Source organism: Sinocyclocheilus grahami, unplaced genomic scaffold (genome assembly GCF_001515645.1).
Source record: "Sinocyclocheilus grahami isolate Dianchi unplaced genomic scaffold, SAMN03320097.WGS_v1.1 scaffold126.1, whole genome shotgun sequence".
Classification (NCBI taxonomy): domain Eukaryota; kingdom Metazoa; phylum Chordata; class Actinopteri; order Cypriniformes; family Cyprinidae; genus Sinocyclocheilus; species Sinocyclocheilus grahami.
Window position 1 is genome coordinate 4,138,008 of NW_015505305.1, and position 16,003 is coordinate 4,154,010.

The following is a 16,003-nucleotide window of genomic DNA, read 5'->3' on the forward strand; positions in this document are numbered from 1 at the left end:
ATCCAACTTTTTCCTTGATAACAGGAATGAAAAACTGAGAATTCATTTAACGTTGACCGTTTCAGGGTTTTGATTTATTGTTTCCTACTCAGGGTAAGACTTATAAAGTTACACACTTTTATCAGCTAATATCACAATAACATGCATGGAAGTACTCTTTATGTACATTTCTGTTGCTAACGACTGCAGAATATGTTTCTGGAATGACCCATTTGATGCGATAATGTCACAGCAACACAGAGGAAAAGTGAACCTAAGAACTACCACCTAAACTCAGACGACCGAAGGGCTTCGGTAAGATCATTATCCACCATTCAGCATCTCTCTTTTCTTCCCAAGTACAAATTTGGCTCGGCGTCTAAGTCCTTCTCTTGGAGGAGTAATGGTGATATTGTTCCCTCTGCCACTAATGGGAATATCTCTGCAAAACATGGGCTTTCTACAGGGAGAACACACTGCATTTGGTATTTGGCTGCAAGAAGACGTTCTTTTGTCAGATTTGATGGAATGGAGAAGCTCAGCCCATTGTATGAAGAGCAAAACAAGGTGGATGGGTTCATGTTTGCACGCTAAAGGTAGAATACATGAATGAAGTATAGCACTGGAGAATGTGTGAGCGCCGGAGAATCCTGAAGGTCAAACTATTGTGGAAATGTAAAAGGTCTTCAAGACTGTTTGGCATGAAATTCATTTCAATAACAAGAACAAGTCATAAGAATGTACGAATCTGAGTAGAAGCACCAGCAAAAAGAATAATATTAAAGAACATTTTAATAAAACTCAAAACATTTATGGAAGTTCAAGAATCCCTATACAGACCACAAGTGTGTGCGGAATATGAATAATGGAAACTTCATTACTCATAACCTTTAATGTTTTTAAACATAGGAGGTGATAAAAGGTAAGTAAAAAATAAATGGGAATCCTATCTGAATTCATTTAAAGTCTATTATAGCATTCAGTGCTTACAATAATAAGAAATCTTTCTAGTGGCAATATGCATGTTTATCTCAAAAAGCTATCCAACTAAAAATGATGTATTTATGTAGGCGATATAAGACGATCAATAAAACTGAACTGAACACTGCAACAAAATTAACTGAACACTGAAACAATATTAAGGTAATATTATGTTTTTATCACCTGTTTGGACTTTCATTCTGACGGCACCCATTCACTGCAGAGGATCAATTTGTGAGCAAGTGATGTAGGCCTAATGCTAAGTTTCTAAATCTGTTCTGATGAAGAAAAAACTCTTGGATAGCCTCAGATTAAGTACATTTTGAGCTAATTTTTATTTTGTCTTAATTATTCCGTAAACACTTTAGTCTTCGATAACGATAAATGCGCAAGACGGCACCACTTGTGTTAAAATACAACAAGACGGTGTAATAAAAGAGACATTAAAGTAGTGCCAGAAAAGTAGTTACTCAGATGAGGGGACTGATCTGCAGCATTGCAATGGATGAGAATATGAGGAACATCAGAATTGAGAGCCGTGTAATAAGCAAATCTACAGTCTACTACATTCTTCTTTCTATGATTTAATGCATATTTAAATGGTGTTTTCATTACAGAAGAATTGTGGACCAAACTGTTTCTATGCTTAATCAGCTAATTTAGCCCAGATTACTCCAGCACAACTTCATTAAGCCACCTAGCCTCATGTGACTAATGCATACAAATAAAAATACAAATATTTCCCGGCACGGACGTGTCCCTGGGGCAGAGGCACGTGTATGACTGATTATACATGTTTATGTATAATCGTTTTCTTAAATTCATTTTAAACCTCTTAAATCACATTTTTTTTTTAAATAATTTTCAAAGTTTTAAATTCCTTGTTTTATTGTTGTGATTATTGTTTTTATTTTATTTTATATAAAGCACTTTGAATTACCATTGTGTATGAAATGTGCTATACAAATAAACTCGCCTTGCCTTGCCTTGCCTTGAAGATTATTCTTGCCGTTTTCCAAGTTAGTTTTTCACACCTCTCCAGAATACAAAACTCAGAGATCCAAATATATAAGAAAGTATGTTGCTGTGTATCGCTCTCTCGCTCTCTCAGTGTCTCAGAGGTACACGCACACACACACACATACTGACACCTTAGCAGCACTGCAAGCATATTTTCACTGGCAGTGGGGAAATAGACTTATTTTGCAGTATGGCCAAGATAAACTAAAGATGTAATGCATTATTTAGACCTACGGCATGCCCTTTCCAGAGGTAGATAAGCAAGAAGTGTGAACACCAGGCATTGTGGATGTAATTTCAATGGATGGATGCACACACACACACACACACACACACACACTTTTGATTAACAATTCGGTTCAGGGTTAGGACTGAATGGTTTAGTACTTGTCTCATTAGAGTAACTTCCTGTTTCATATTCAATCTGGCAGCCATGTTTAAAGTCCCCATGGAATCAAAATTAAAGTTTTGTGGGTGTTAGTATCAATATGCTAAGTCTTAAGGTTATCTATAAGGCAGTGTGCTCCAAAACAGTGACAAAATTCGCATTTAGAAGATATAAGCATTCAAAGCTTGCAGTTAGTCACTTCCGCCAAAACGGCTCAAAGATTTTTTTGACGTCACACCGTACATCAGCTTCTCATCAAACTTTCTGTCCAATCAAATGCTCTCTAGAATCCGAAGCGCCCGCCCCCTACACTATAAAATAGACGCTGAAGCCGCGGCTGAAATCGGTCACTTGTCCACAGAATTAGTATTTTCTGTACAGTGAATGGCACGTAGTGCACTATATAGGGGACAGGGAACGATTAAAATAGTGTAAATATGCTTTCCATTGAGGAAACAAAGAAGTCTGGTTTCGTGCTGTGTCACGCTAACCACCGCACCGCACACACAGAGACACGATAGCACAGAGCGGATCACATGCTCGAGTCGGCACAGATCACAAAATGTATCGGAGCTATTTGAATTCTACACAGAATGCTATATTTTATAGCAATATGGATGAGATTGTGACTGACATACCCTGTCAAATGTGGCTTTACAGAGCTCAACGGCTCTGAAAGGCTTTAGCCCAAGCTGTGATATAAAAGAACGCTATTGGCTATTTTAAAAAGGGGCGGGGCTGCTTGATATGTCCCGCCCTGTCTTCCTGTTTCAGTTAAAAAACGTCAACACATAGAGTAACACTGCGTGTTTCTAAGCATTTCAGGGGATCTTTAAAGAACAAGGTGTACAAAAACATTGGCTCTACTATATTATGTGGGTCATTTCTTTGAAATTCAACTTTTAAAAACTTAAAGTGCTTGTAATTTTTGGAAGTATTTCTATTAAAGATATTTATATTTCTGTTGTAAAGGATGAAACAGAAATGTAGGCTCACAAATCTAAATTAAATTAATAAAATCCATTGCTAATACATGATGTTTGTGCTGTTGTTTCCCCACTAAAATTTTTAGTTTTCAGATTTCACTAATATGTTTTTAGGGTAGCATTTTTGCTTAAATTTCTTTTTTTCATCTTCGTTCAATACAATATTTTATTTTATATTATTATTATTATCTTTTTTTTTTTCAATTACCAAAAACATTTTTAATAGTTTTCGTTTTATTTAAAGATAACAACACTGGATGTGGACATAAAAATGTACTGCAAAATAAGAATAACCCTTATGTTTTAAGAAGTCATGCGGCAAACACTCATAATTGCAATATATATTTCTCTCAGTTCCTTCCGGTCTTTCAGCTTTGATGCAAAAAATGTTAAAGAAACATGAGCATGAATGTATGGTGGCCCAGTAGTGCACAACACAAATTAAAAAAGCAAACATAAGCTCACAACACAATGCAATTAAAAAAGCAAACATAAGCTCAAAACGCAATTCAAAAAGCAAACATAAGCTCACAACACAACGACATTAAGCTCACAACACAACGGAAATGCTCCAGACCACTAGGGGGCAGTGTTGACAGTTAAACACCGATATTTCCTCGAGACGCCACAAGAAATTCTCAATGTAAGTGATTGATCTTAATACGTAGATTATAAATTACTTGCCCTGGTGTATGCTAATCGTCTTAAACATATACTTGGGAAACTTGTAGAGGAGTATCAATCAGCATTCATTAAGGGAAGATATATTCAAAACCATATTAGACTAATCCTGGATATGATCGACTATCAGTCATTGATACAATCAAAAAGCCTCATTTTATTTATAGATTTTTTTTTAATTATTCGATACGGTGGAGCATGAATTTATATTTACGATGCTTAGAATGTTTGGGGAAGGGTTTTGCAAGGTTATTAAAACGTTTTATAACAACATTTATACTTATATATCCCTTAATCCAGGTATGACTCCTAGATTGAAATTTTGCGTGGAATTAGACAAGAATGTCCTATCTCTCTAAAACTGTTTATATTATGCACTCAAATGTTAGCTTATATAGTTGTCAACCATCCTCAATTAAAAGGAATAACCATTTCTGATTCTGAATATCGAATTAGTCAATTTGCTGATGACACAGTAACATTTTTAAAAGATAAATCTATAGTTAAAAAAACCCCTGAATATTATTTCAGTTTTCTCTAGAGCATCAGGCTTATGCCTACATTTAAAAAATGTGAACTTTTCCTTTGTTTTCATGTAATTAATTAAATTATTAAATTAATTAAATTTGAAGTGAAATACTTAGGTTTAATAATGTCTAAAGAAATACAAACGAGAGAATTAGTAAACATAGATGAGAGAATTGACAGTATGAAAAAATCCCTTAATCATTGGTTTATGAGAGGTCTGTCTATTATGGGCAGAATCCTCTTGACCAAAGCAGAAGGTATATCTAAACTAATTTACCCATGTTACACTCTTTATGTTTCTCCTCAACTGATAAAAAAGGTTAACTCTATTATGTTTAATTTTATATGGAAAAACAAAACTCATTATATTAAAAAATCTCAGATGATTAGAGAATATAAAAATGTAGGTCTGAAAGCCACTGAATTTGAATCAACGGTTGGAGTACTTAAACTGAACTGGATTAAAACGTATTTAGCACAGCCTAACTCAGCGTGGTTTCCTATACCAAAGTGTGTATTCAAGAAAGTTGGAGGGTTAGATTTTTTGCTAAAATGTGATTTTGAGGTTTCCAAATTGCCAATTAAGCTTTCAAAATTCCACAAACAGATTTTGTATTATTGGAAAATGATATTCACCCAAAATTTTACACCGCATAGTTTTACATTGTGGATTAACAGAACCATTACAATAAAGAGAAAGACAGTATTCAAACAAGAGTGGTATGAAATTTTTTTTTTATATGTTGTAGATCTTTTGGATGTAACTGGTCAAATTATTCAACATAATTCATTCATGGAGAAGTTTGAGAGAAAATGTTCCTTTAGAGAATTTAATACTTTGTGTAAAGCCATCCCTCTTGCTTTAAAACAATGAATACAAAACACTCTTACGTATTCAAATGTATCTGTTAAATTGCCTGAGTTCAAGATTGGAGAAGTGTATATTGGGGACAAAAAATGTAAGAACAAAGTAATAGGCAGTGTATTAAAATGTAAATTATTTTCAGACTTCAATACACCTTCAAAATTAAAACAATTTAAGATTCCGTTTTGAAGTAGATCCTTGTGTTTTTTTTTTGTTTAGAAGAGCCTGAAACCATTGAACATTTCGTTTTTTTCTTGTCCAGTCACATTGAAGTTCTGGCAGGATCTTTACAGCTGGCTAAATATTGATATCAACACTGATATTACATCACTGAATTTGTTTCAGGTTTTGGTTTTTGGTTGTGCAGATGGTCTTTCGAAAAACATTACTTTCGAAAAACATTATCATTGATGTTAAACATTATTATTACAATGTATAAATATCATATACACAAAAGTAAGTGGAATAACAGTAAACCCTCTTTAAATTGCAATTAAATTAATTTACATGGACATTTATGTATGATGGAGATGTGATTGGTAAAGTGTATATTTTGTCATATGCATTTTATTATTCCCCATTTGAGTGTATAAATTGATACTGTTCAATAAATAAAAAAAATCTTAATATGTGTAATCGATTTGTAAATGAACAATGTGTTTTTACTGAATGTTTTGATATCCCGGCAATCTTAATGTAGCAGAAAATAAATCAATATTATTTTCGATTTGGACTGTTTAGCTCTGCTCTTGTGCACAATGGACTCTATGCACGGTCACTTCTGCGTTTTTCCTCAGGGGGCTTACTTAAATCTTACTCAAAATGACAAGAGAAGATGATTTTTCAGCTTACAAGAACTTCCCTGGATTTTTATTTTGGTTGAACATGGTTTTTAGTGCAGCATCCAGGCTAATAGCAAAATGACTGCAAAGCAAATTATTTTTAAATTTGCCCTTTGAAATTATACAGAAAACAATTCATTTTATTTCCATTTTTAAATAAGCTTTAATATTTAGGACATTAGTATATATTATGGGGGCAGTGTTATTTTAAAATGATTTATATTAATATTTTGAATTAGCTTTTATTTTTATATTTTTAGTTATGTTCTTTTTATTTGTAGAACTTTTTCTTAAAATATATTTAGCTTTAATTTATTTTTTACATTTATTTAATTTAACATTTAGTTGTACAGTTGTATTTAAATATGACCTATCAGCAGGTTTAGGTAGGACAGAGCAGTCCTGCTCATAAAGCTGAACTGGTTGCCTTAAGAGCAGTAAATCAAAATGTAAAGGTCATGTGTTGCACAAGCACAAAAATCCCCTTAGTTAATCAGAGGTCTTCCGAGATCAGAGCCTCTCATCCTTCTACCTGTCCATCCCTCTGATCAGCACGTCCCACCACAGGAATCCACTCAGCTAATGAACATCTCACCACCATCCCTCTGCCCTCCCTGTAAAGCTTCTCTCCTCTTCACCATCTCCTTTGTTGATTTGACCAAAGTTGGATCTCTACAAAGTGAAAAAATGACATTCTGGGTCGAGAATATCAAGAATGATCAAGTAAATGAATGGCCACCAGATGTTGGTTATTAGGCTAATGCAGTCCTCCCTGCTTCTCTCAGGGGGAACGGCAGCTCTCACTAGTGGAGCACACGCAGAGATACGACTAAAACGTCTCAGGTTACTTATGTAACCATGGTTCCCTGAGTAGGGAACGAGACACTGCGTCCTCTAGGGGTCGCTATGGGGAACGCCTCGTCGTGACCCGTGTCTGAAGCATACGAACTATATGAGCTGCTGCTTCTGCTGCTACAGACCAGTGATAACCTCCAGCCCAAATTGTATTTGGTGAATCACGTTACATACACACTTTCTCATACACATACAGTTGAAAAGTCTGGAGTTGGTAAGATATGTAGATGTTTTTGAAAGAAGTCTTTTATACTCATCAAATCTACATTTATTTGATTAAAATTCACTTGTAGCAGCTCAGTTAACTGCAGCCTGGATTAGAAATGAAAAAATCAGGATGGGTCGAAATAGAACTGAGCACAATCAAATTGACATCCTTGTCCATTCTACCTTTTATAAACATAAAATTGGTTCCTAAAATCAAAATTGATAATGAATGGATTAAACATACTTTAAAATTTGGATAAAAATCTATTTCCAGGGCCATGCCTATAGAAGGTAATATTGATTTTCTTCCATCTGTGTGGGACAGTGGATTTAGAATATGGGCTGATAAAGGTCTTATAATAATAAATCAATTATTCACTGGAAAAGAATTTGTCATTTTCACAACTCCAAGAACAATTTAGTATTCCCTCTAAAGATATGTATTAGTATTTCCAGATACGACATAATATTATAAGAAAAAATTACTGCATGTCTACAAATGAAGATGGATATTTTTCTGCAAAGATGGAAAAGTATTTCAAGATAATTAGATAAGTAATTTAAGATGGGTCAACTAATGCAACTATCCTGCTCTTGTGATTTGATGTACAAATGTTTCCTCCGCAAAGAAAATGCATGATGACTGTGATTTTTTTTTAAACGTTTTTAAAAAATCCCTCCTATCATTTAAAATGATTGATTTTAGTTTACTTAAATACATTGAAAATGTGTATGAATATATTCAAACATTTCTGATCTGTAAGTTTTTTGTTTGTTTTTTTGTAAGGAAAGACCCTTATGCTCCCCAAGGCCACATTTATTTGAGCAAAGATTGGTGCTCAAGTAACAATTCATGGAATAGAATAGAAAGTTCACGGAACAGCAATAAAACAATATTTGAGCAACGTAATGCATCCTTACTGAATACAAGTAGATACTTTTTTTTTTTTTTACAAAAATCCTCTTTATATTGAAACAAAGACTTATTTAATATTTAGTTTATACAAATACTGTATAAATATATTGCATATATTGGTAAAAAAAAATCTAATGAGATAATTGTTTACATACAGTAAGAGTATAAAACTATAATGTGGACGGCATAACTCATGATTTGGTCTTGGACTAATTTGATGAGAAATGTTTGAGTTTTATAGAGTTACTTAAGATCCTTCACTTATCATTGTTAACTTTGGTATCTTACCAGGTCTGAGCACAGATTAGATCACTTATGTGTTAGCAAAAGTCTCAATTTGCTTTCCATTTAATCACTGCTGTCTATGATACAAACACACACACACACACACACACACACACAGACACAAGCACCAACATCAGATTTGCCAGTGGAACTGGCAAGAAACTGGCATATGATATCAGAAACTGGAAAGAAAACTGGCATCAGCCTTCAGAACAAGTTGAAAAGATACAGATTTTACTTACCTTTAGTCACGTTTGGCAACGTGACGGTTTTTGGCTAATAAACCAGATCTTGGCGCTAAATACAAGCCATGGGGAATACAAACACTGTAATTTCATGTTCGTCTTGTCTGACTGCCAACACTCCTGACTGTGCAGTTGTTCTCGGTGGATTTTGCATTATGCACACAGGCAGATATTCAAAAGTGTCAAGACAAAGGGAAGTGGGTTTAGATTTTTTTTTTCTGTGAACAACATATGGTGCAACCTGGGACATTATTATAAAAGCACATGTTTTTCTCACAAATGTTGCTACTCAGTGCAATAAAGAAGAATCCAAATGTCATGGATTCTGAACTGCAGGCTTTAGTATAATCTTATGAATATTGGATTTAAAATTCAAAGTGCACCACCACCATGCCAAGACATTTTGAGAGGACAACATGAACCCAACTGTGTTATTTGCAGCGGTGTTGTGAAGTGAAAAGAAAATTCAAGGAAAAATTCAGCCACAAATGAAAATTCATTTCACCCTCACATCATTTCCATGTTGTTCCTTTCTTCTCTGCAACACTAAAGATTCTTTTTTTGAAGAATATTCTGGCCCTGCTTTTCAATATAATAAAAGTGAATGAGAATTGAAGCATGGTTTAAAGTTCTCTGGCGTGCAGTGTTTGGCTGCGGAAAAAAATAATCCTACATTTAAAAAAACTTGTTGATATCACTTTCGAGTCCATGAGGTCGCCTACCAATGGTGTAAGAGCAGCACAGCTTTTACTCTCAACCAAACTAACATTACTAGCCAATCAGAATTTTTTTGCTCTTATAAATACGAGACGCACATAATAGTGTTCAATTGCAGAGTTGCAGCCATGATGAATGGAGAAGCGCGACACGTTGAAAAAGCTGCGAGGCACAATGGTCCATCTAACGCATATTTATATAGGAAAACTAATTAAAAAGCAGCAGAGCTTTGTAAACAGCTCAGAGTAATCGTCATCTCCATAAGAACGATATGATTGCCTGAACAAATTTACCGGGATTTTTGAAAAGGTCCTGTTCATGATCTCTTAATGGTAACTTACCGGTAATTTACCAGTAAAGACTGTAGGCTATGTGTGAAAGGGGCTAAACTCTTCCTCTGTATACGCTGTGAATTTGAACTGCTTATTAACGTTCATCTGGGAAAACAGTGTGCGTTATCGCACTAGATTTGTTACAAAAATCATTTATAAACCTTGCCAACACAGGAGAATATAACAACCTATTTCTAAATATGCCATTTATTGTACATCGCAATTTCAAAATAAAAGTTTGAGTTTGCATGTGGCCAAATATAAAAAATTTATGGATTTAAACATCATTTAGTCACGCTGTAAAGTGAAACGCCCTCTGCAGGTAGGCTATTTGTTATAATAGCCTACATAATGTACTTAAGTTGGTTATGTTCATATTATGTATAGGCATATTACATTATGTATTTTAACCCTTGTATGGTGTTCAGGTCTGTGGGACCCGTTTTCACTTTTTATCAAAAGAATAAATTCTTTTTTCTAGACTCAATGGCCTTAGCTCATTTTCTGTGAAGAACATACTGTATATCAGGACAAATTTTCAATGACCACTCACTGTGCACATCCCCTCCCCAGGGCTGATGACCCAGGGCTAATAAAAGAGTGGACATTTTAGGTCCTGTGTACCTTCACTCTGTTCTCCTATTGTCTGGGCCTGCTATTAGTATGTGTGTGTGTGTGTGGGGGGGGGGAGAGAGAGTCTGTAAGAGTGTGAGTGTAAGTGTGAGTTTTGTGTTTCTGCCCCTGCCGTTCCCGCACAAAGTTGTAGTACTTTAATTCATAAATCTGATCTAACAAAGGTAAAGGGCAAATTTTGACCATACATGCTGTTTATATTGCTTGTAATTGGGATGAAGTAAACATCTGTTGAGCATTTTTATATATAATTTTTTATTTTGTTGAATTAAAAACCCAGAACTGCAGCGGGTCCACCAGGCCCACAAACACTGGCTGAGTAACAAAAATATGAACACCACACCATGTAATTATTTGGTTTTGATATTTTATTTGAGCCAATTATTATTGCCTCATCGTTAGTTTATATATAAATAGTCCTACTAAAGCCTGGTTTTCACTTAGGTCTATTTGTGGGTCTGTTTTGTCATTGAAAATTTCTTAAAAATAGTATTAAAATATTGTCTTGTTCTAGTGAACCAAGTATCTGTATTTTGTCTCATCTCATATGCTAAGTGTATTGTCACCCCTAGTGTCGATAAGCGGTGATATAGCTCATAATTGTCCAAGTGTATGATATAGCTTTCATTCTTCAGGTCAACCATATATTCATGAAAAAATCAGTTTGAATAAGAAAAGCAATAACTTTGCCATAATATCCTTTCAAATGTTAAAGAAAGGAAAATATTGTGCCTGAATGTTAACCAGTCGAGCATGAGATTTTATTTTTAATCTAGTATTTATTTAAAAACATCCAAATGTAAGTCTGCTTACCTAGGCCACAATGACTTCACAGGTGATTGGTGAATTTTTTATTGTCAATGTCTTGCAGCAGTGTTATGAAAACCTCTCTCTGTGGAGTTGAAGAGAATAGCTGATGCCATCATATTTCTGGATGACAAATTAAAGTGGAATATACCTGGAGGCATTCGGGAAGCGCGTGAGGGATTTGACACAGCGTCTGGTCCTTCAGGAACCAAATAGAAACGAGCATCTTTCCCATCTCATAATTCTCCTAAACATATAGAACTTGATCGGGAGGCTTAGGACCGACAACCTCAGGGTTAAAAGCATTTATATCACTACTTATAGATCCATAACATTTAGTGGCTAATGAATAAAGATGTCAGATCAACGTAGAACAGTTGTGTGTGCATATTTACTGTTTTAAATCATGAAATGGCTCATTTTGCTTTCACAGTGTGAGGCATTTCTGAGTGAAATGCTATTAAACAAGAAAAAAAACTTGAAATGCCTGTAAATGTTATTACAAGTCAATTTCGATGTATTGAATTAGATTTCCTGGACTCTGCAGAGCAACACATGTCAGGATCCAGAAGCAGAACACACTGAAAGCATCTCTTTTCTCACCAGCTGATACATGAAAACTAGATATTGTAAAAGGCAGGTTGAGAGATGGCACATCCCTCCACTGAGAGCTTCAGCAGATCACTAGCAAGATTCTGTTCTCTGCAGACAGCAGTTTCTGTTTAAAAACACTACGGAGGTGGTCTTATCTTATCAGGTTCAAGTGCCAGATAGATGCAAGACTCTGTCGGTGTGTGATACGCAGCAAGTGATGACAGAGATCTGCTGTTGATGGATTCTGATGAATTCTATCGTGCTGTAACTCCATGTGTATGTGTTGCTCAGCTCAGAGGATACAGTATTAAATGTGTCCCGGGGACCTCAGGGTTTATTACAGTCCCTTGCAGTTATATTTGTGCTTGGGTCATGTTGAAATACAGTAAATCTTGAGACAGGCAGCAAAGCATTACACCTATAAAGCCTGACAATGGAAAAGTTTACTGAACCGTTAGAAAAAAGAAAAAAGTCAACAACAAAAAAAATCAATAATATAGATGATAATAATTGTATATAATAATAAAATAAAAAATATATAAAATTGTTATATAATAATCTAAAATGTATTATTACTATTATATAAGAAACACTTCAGGTTTTTTTAGGCCCAAACTGAGCAAAAATATACAATTGGTGCAGTTGCTGATATTTATTTTTATTTGCAGATTGATAATTTGTTTTATACAAGTACAATAAATGTTTGAGCCCATCCCCCATAAAATAAAATAAACATTATACTGTATATTTATACAACAGTTCTTTCTGGTCCTTGAATCTTATTGGCTGACAAGAGTGCGATGTTAGAGTGATAACAGAACTCCTCCAACCGTTTCACCATTTGAATCACTCCGCTTGCCTTATTTCTCACAGCGAGTGGCATGGCGGACGCCAAAATCCACTATAATTTAAAAATAATACTCTGTTTATGTGTCACGGAATGTAGTTTTAATAGGCGATAACAGGCGAGTGTTTTAGGCGATAATGTACTTGTTTAGACTTCAAATATGTGATCTGTTATCGGAGATAATAAAAACATATAGTTTTCAGAGATTTGACCTTCAGGGCGTCAGCGGCCGTCCAGGGCTCTTGAACCCGCTGAGAGCAGCCTCACCTCGGCCAGATCTTCTGGAATTTGCCACTGGCTCTGATGTCTCTATAGTGGTTAAACATGAGATGTAATTTGTTTTGGGTAAATCTAACGGGTAGTCTTTGGTCTCATTAATTTATTATTTGTTCCATAGCAAATGTGACCCTGGACCACAAAACCAGTCTTAAGTGTAAATTTTTCAAAATTGAGATTTATACATCATCTGAAAGCTGAATAAATAAGCTTTCCATTGATTTATGGTTTGTTAGGATAGGACTATATTTGGTTGAGATAAAACTATTTGAAAATCTGGAATCTGAGGGTGCAAAAAAATCTAAATATTGAGAATCTCTCTCTCTCTCTCTCTCTCTCTCTCTCTCTCTTGCTCTCTCGTGCTCTCTCTCTCTCTCGCACACACACACACACACACAGCGCGCGCACATACACACACGATGCGCAAAATTCCGCATTTTGAACAGTCAATAGCAAATACTTAAACTAATAACAGAACAGTAGCTGAGAAGCGCCAGATTGTCATAGCAAAGTCAGAATTACCTCCTCTCCTAGGTTCACGAAACGGTCGTCCATAAAATGCATTGCTGTTCTGTTGTAAGTAATCTTAAAGATTCCTAAATGCATGTACTTTCGGAAGGCCAAATAAAGTGCTTTTGCTTTCGCCTAGAAACACACAGCGTCTCCCTGACATGGCTGCTTCAACACTAACTGCGGTTACTGAAACCACGCCTTCTTTCTTTGCGTGCATATTTGGGCCGCATTATGCTAATATTTCCACATAGTGAGGTAGATATGTGGGGGCGTGTTAGAACGAGCCGTTTTAGGGGGGCGTGGAAGTCTTAACTTTGATAAAGAATGTCTCCTTGGTTTTGAGACTTTAGTCTTTGCAACTTCAGGGATCTTATCTATGCACAATCAGCTTGTAACACCAAAGAGAAAGGAAAACTTGAAATCGTATGTTAAATGTAACATCTTACATCGAAATGTAAGTTAACTTCAGTGCTGTATATCAGAGCGCTGCCTTTGTACTTTTGACTGAATTGTCTAGCAACTTTAACTTATGGCTGTTGTTGTTGTTGTTGTTTATTATTCAACAAATATTATTTTATATACATAATAATAGTATTTAGTATTGGGAAACTGTGTGTGTGTTCGAGATGGTGATTTTAGTGACATTGTTCTGCCATTAGATGGCGACAAGAGACTGTTTTACGTGTCAGTAGTAAAGACTTTTATCTTGAAAGAGACTGAAACAGAAGTTATATTTACTTTTAATAACAGCTTGTAAGACGCAGATAACAAATGCACTAGTCAGCGCTGACCTGTCATCGGAAATCACCCTTAACAGATGAAAGGACAGTCCGACAAAGATATCGCTTTCCTCAGCGGACATTCAAACTAAAGTTTTATTGTGAATATGAGATTGAGCTGAAGAATGAATGCTGTATCAGATGCAGTTAAACACACTGGCTCAGTCCATCTCTCTACACATACAGTGATAATACAGTGAGCTTTTAATACAGTAATACAATAAGCTTTTAACCCTTTAGGGTTGACTAACGCGGATACGCGTTTTGTGGCATCTTCTCCTGATAACACCGAAAATAACTTAAATTACACTTTCAGTTTTGATCTTACAGATAAGAGCAATACATCAATCGAATCTGTAAATGGTCTACTTTTATTTGTATACACACATAATAACAACAAAACTTTGTGCATTTATAAAATAAAGAAAACAAACAGGGTGCACTGTCTGCCGCCTTGGTCTGCATGATCTTTATTTAGAAACGCGTCATTAAAATGAACTGTAACTCAGCAAATACTCAACAAAGAGACATGAGAGATATATCTATAGAAAGCTTAACATGTCTACATTTAAACTAAGCAAGTCTTAATGAAAGCAAATATTCTGTGATAAAGTAGTCCATATGAAACCAACGCGATGTCCAGTCTTTCACGTCTCCCTTCATTATATCTAATGCGAACACGCCCACGCGCTGAGCACGCTATAGATATGATAATCGTCCACGTGAAACGTGCGGCGTGTAAACGCCCAGATCACAGCAAGAAAGCAGCAAGACCTCAAGTTTTTTTTAATTTTACTGTTTGCGTCGCTCTGAGAGGAATAAGACAGAATTCACCTCAAGAAGCTTTGGATTACCTCAGGAAAAAATAATGCAGCGGCTTGATCCAGAAGTGATCATAAACATGAGTAAGTCTTTTTTATTAACCTACTTGTATTAGTTTTCACATAACTTGTACACATTTTACTAGTTAGTCTTTCTCCAAACTATAATTCCTAAATGTATAAATGTATAATCAAGTGAAACATTAAGTTTCATTCACAGCATCTAAATGTCATGATGCCAGGATGTTTTTTTATGTTCTATAACAGACAGAAATACGATATAAAAGTAATATGAGTTATAATGTTACTAGCCTAATGTCAGTAAGAATGATTAGTCAAAACTTTACTGTGATAGGATATTCTCTGTTCACGAATATAGCCATATATATTTATAACTATAGTTTTTGGATTGTATAGGCCTACATACAAAGCATGCTTGTGTTTATGAATGTAACTAAGCTTCTGTTCATGAATATCTGCTCTAGTGTAAATATTTTGAATGTGTTATACGCGTGTCTTATGGAATAATGACGCTGAAATGTTTTTAAAAAACTGTTTCCATTTTCGTTTGGGACTGTGGCTGCATTACCGGCATCTTGCACAAGAAAGGCACATGCATGTCATTCAGTTTTGAGTTCGCTGGAAAATCATACTGAGTAAGTGCACAGTATAGTAATTGCAATTGTATTATTCCTAGAATATGTGGTAATATTATGCGTGGTTGATAGTGTTAAAATGTAAGAATTGGCATTCTGTTTTCTCATGAAGTATGCATACTATACTAAGGTACTGTGGGGAATACACCACTCTTGCCTTCACCTGCATCTCTCATAGGTAGGGGGCACTCGTTCAGTTTTCAACTCCGTTCAGAATCTTAGAGTAAGTGTGCATTCACTATTTTACAGA